The sequence below is a fragment of the Nicotiana attenuata genome, chromosome 7, assembly GCF_001879085.1.
Source record: "Nicotiana attenuata strain UT chromosome 7, NIATTr2, whole genome shotgun sequence".
Classification (NCBI taxonomy): Eukaryota; Viridiplantae; Streptophyta; class Magnoliopsida; order Solanales; family Solanaceae; genus Nicotiana; species Nicotiana attenuata.
Genome location: NC_031995.1, coordinates 104167404 through 104171901, shown reverse-complemented (window position 1 = coordinate 104171901; position 4498 = coordinate 104167404).

The window sequence follows — 4498 nt, the reverse complement described above, 5'->3', positions numbered from 1 at the left end:
GTCGCGACTATTTTTGCAAAATGACTTATTTAGCCAAAAGGTGGCTAGAAGTGTAAAATTTGGTTAAGACCCCGCAAAGCCAAGAACCTAAGATTTACTAGGAAGACCGGACCCTATGTGGGTTGCCTACGTATCACGCCCCAAAAGACGAGAATCAGGTATGCGTAGTTCGGGCAGATAAATCTAACTATTTTTGAAAACAGGACTCTTTTGTTGTTTTTGTTGGCAAATTCACTATTTCTGAAAGCAAGATTCTTTTTTTTTTATACTTTCTTTTGCAATGGTAAATAAAATAAACTAATGTGAAAATAAAACTCTTTTTTGTTTTTCTTTTCCATTGGCAAACTAAAAAGAACTTTTCTTCATTTTCAAAAATTCGGCAGCATTTTGGCACTACTTGGACATTTTTTGTTTTCTGGTATAGGTAATTAACTCTCTATACTGCTATTTTCTCTTTTTTGTTTTTCCCACTTTTTCCCAAATATTCAAAGCCAGTCAGCATGCGGGTCCCAAACAGATAAATGCACAAATAGGATGCATCAGGATGGTCCATTATTCCGGGTACACCTGTCCTAGACGGACCCAACCCCTGTGTTGAGTCCCCTAAGCCATATGCACGTGATGCAGATAAGCGTTCCTACTATGGATCCGGCATGAAGTCAAGTTCTTCTAGGTTCAAAACCTGGGTATGTGTTCTAGACTGTGTACCCGAGCGGACAACTCGAGTCGAGGAGGGGGCTACATACCGGGAACCAAAAGGCCATCCGGCTTAGTAACTTGTCCGGCCTCTTTCTTATTTCAGGGTATTGACACTAACAGAATAGGGAGTCTCAACCAGTAAGCACATCCCCGGAGGTGAGAAGAGAAGGGTTTTGGCACAGTTTATATACAGTTCTAATAATATCAAAGCGGTAAAAAGCAACATTTTGCACATTTAGCATGAAACATGTAGGAAAATCAGATAAAGCCAAATACAACAATATATCTAAGCTCGAATTCTGAACCCTGAACCAAAGTTCTGGGTTCTCGTCCCCAGCAGAGTCGCCAGAGCTGTCACACCTCCTTTTTTACGCTACACCTGTGAGGGTGTAAAGGAGTTTTTCCAATTAAAGGACAGTCGAAACGGGATTTATTATTAACATTCAGAGTCGCCACTTGGGAGATTAATGGTGTCCCAAGTCACCGGTTGAATCCCGATCCGAGGAAATTATGACTCTGTTAACAGTCCGCGAACCAGAACTCCGAGTAAGGAATTCTGTTAACCCGGGAGAAGGTATTAGGCATTCCCGGGTTCCGTGGTTCTAGCACGGTCACTCAATTGTTGTATTTGCTTTTATCTGATTTTAAAACATATTCTAACCTATGTGCCTTTTATTTTAACCGCTTTTATTTTATGTCTTTTTAATAAGAATTGCAACGTCGTGAAAATGTATCTCGAACCACGTCACACCAGTGCACCTGTGGCTTTTGACGCATTTCGATTCCGTTGAGATTTAGATTTGGGTCACATAAATGTGCACCCGCATTTAGGAAGGTAATATTATTAAAATACGCGCCTAAAGCAACTACGCGTTTTAGCTTTGCGAGGGCCATGAAATTTTTGCTAAATGGCACGCCTCGGATTCTAAGGTTGAGTTAAAGCTAATTAAAACGAGGGCCACGCAATTGTCATTTTTGTTTGGCACGACGCACCTCAATTTCAATTCTATGCAAATTTGTATTCAATTAAAGAATGGCATGAATCCACGTCTACTTTCAATTTCTCTAAAAAATCAGTCCGTCGCTTGCACATACTCTTATTTTAGTCGAATTGAACAAAAGCAAAGTAAAGAAAATTAACAAAGATTACCCAAAACTATAATCATTTTATTTGAGGTCTCTGCCAGCAAACAACTCAACAATTTTAGAGATTCATTAGTCCAAATTTTAAACAGAAATTAAATGAACACATCAAGATAGTAGACCAATGAACAGAAATGTGAAAGCATAACAAACAAAATTTAAACAAGAAACTCACTCACAAATATTGGACGAACTGGGTGAGAGGCAGACGAAATGGACATTCTGTAAATGTATTTGATTTGAACCTCATATAAGAACGGCCAGGAACAGTTACAAATTGTTGAGATGGTATTGAATAGAACCCGACATGTCGAACAAAACTCGACCACGAACAGGGAAAGCGAACCAAATCGGAACCCTGAACAGCGACTAACCAACGACGACGAACTCGAGCGGAATTCAAACTCAATCGGAAACTTGAGACTTGCCGGAAAAAAGATATTGAAGGAGCTCTTGGTTGATGGGTTCCTATGGTGATTATGGAGGTGTTGAAGCTCGACGACTCGCCGGCCAGCTTGCCGGAGATGGTAGCGGCGGCGGATGGAATCGCTGGTTTGAGGTGTTTGGACGTTGATGAAGAGGATCGATGGGGAAGGGTGTTTAGGTGTAAAGGCTGCTGGCTACTGTGGAGAACTCGGACAAGGCTGGCCTAAGGTCCCTTGTTCATGGCTGCTCTAAGTCTTCTCCAAGTGAAAGAGACGATGGAATTTTGGGTAGTCGTTTATGGCAGAACTGGGAACGCCAGTTGCTGCTGACTTTGTTTTAGAGGGAGAGCTCGTTGGTGAGGTCTCAAGCTGCTAAAATGGTGNAGTAAACAATTATGAGTCGACTAACTGAACCTAAAATCAGACCACTTAAAACGTATATGAATACTGGGAACAGTATTGACATGAAGAACAAAACTTAAGCTAGATCCTGAACATGGAATTACTAATGCAATTACTGAATTAAACTAAGCTAAACTAATTAATTACCACTAACCAATAATAACAGTAAAGGATCACATACTGAAGAAAAAATTGAAATCAAAAGTGCCCTAAAGAATTAAAGACTATCCAAACAGATTTAAACAAGAGCATACTGAACAGAATCAAAACAGAATCGAACAAAACTTACTAATTTTGAGCATTCGACTAACTATGGGGCGAACTCTGACCAACTATTGTTGTTTGAATCCTCCGGGATTCTTGACACGTAACATCCCTAATCGTGTGTTTTCAAAAGAAAACACGTGATTAGGGAAATTACGGTCCAAAATCCCCAAGATTTCTGAGTTAGGGTTCTGCCGGACTTTGGTATTTAAAATTTGTAATGTTCCGGGCAGATTCGAGACAAGTGGCTATGGGGGTTGGGTAGAGGAGACTCAGATGAACCTAGGGTGTTAATTTGGGACTATTTGGCATACTTTAGGTCTTGGCCGAAAAATATTCAAACTGAGATTCGACCAATTCGAGGCAGATTCGAGAAAAACTAACCGGGGATTTGGATAGGGGAAGAGGAAAGGGACCTAGGGTGTTAATTTGGACCGATTTGGGAGAAGTGGTGTCATGGCCGGAAAATCTTCGATCCAATATTCGACGGCCTGGGGTGGGACTCGAGGGAATTGGGCTATGGATTCGGATAGAGGAGGAGAAGGGGAGTATGAGGTGTTATTTTGGTGGCGTTTGGAGACGGGCCGCCGCCGTGGGCGATTTCCGGCGGCGGCGTGCGGCGGTGTTACAGGGTCTGTGGATAAGGTGTGTTTGAGACGATGAAACGGGGGGGGGGGGGGTTCCGACCATTTTATATTATGTTTACCCCAGTTCCCCACCGTTGATCCAATCAACCTCGACGGCCCAGATTAAAACGACCAAACGACGTCGTTCGGATTATGGGGCAGGCCGGGTGAGGATTATGGTTTTGGGCTTGGGTCAAACAGGGTTGAGTATGGACGGATTGGGCTAAAATTTATCAATTAAAATGGCCCAGTTCGGTCCTCTTATTAAGACATCTCTTTTTTTAATTTCTTTTGTTTTCTCCCTTTTTATTTCTTTTATTTATTTCGTTTTTTTTTTCATTTTGTATTTTTCCTGATTTTATAAAAATGCAAAAATAAAGACCTAATATATTTGAAAGTTAAACTATTTCCTAAAATGTTTAAAAACTAGTTCAGGGTAAATTCAACAATTAAAATGCAAAACTGGACTATTTTTGTTATTTTCCTCTTCCTAAAAATGACTCAACTACTAATTAATCCTAAAAATGTGAAATTAAATTCTAAATGCAAATGCCAAGTGTTTGTATTATTTTTTTTCATATGAATTAAAAATGCACAAATAAATGCAAACAATTAACAGAAAATAACACAAACTTCATAAAATTGCAAAGAAATCATTTTGTTTGGAATTTTGGGAATAATTCATACATAGGGCAAAAATCACGTACTCACACACACATTCCACACATAAGATTGAGTTGGTGCACATAACTCGCTCTCGGGAATATTTTGATAATTTTGCCCAGGGTGGTTTCCTCCACTAAACGCATAAGAAGGATCACAAGTAGAATTACCAACATCAAAACTCTCATAATTCCAAGATGCCATGTTTCTCAAATTAATAAGTAAAACAAAAAAAATCAAACACAAAAAATAAAAATAAAAGTTCAATTTTGAAAC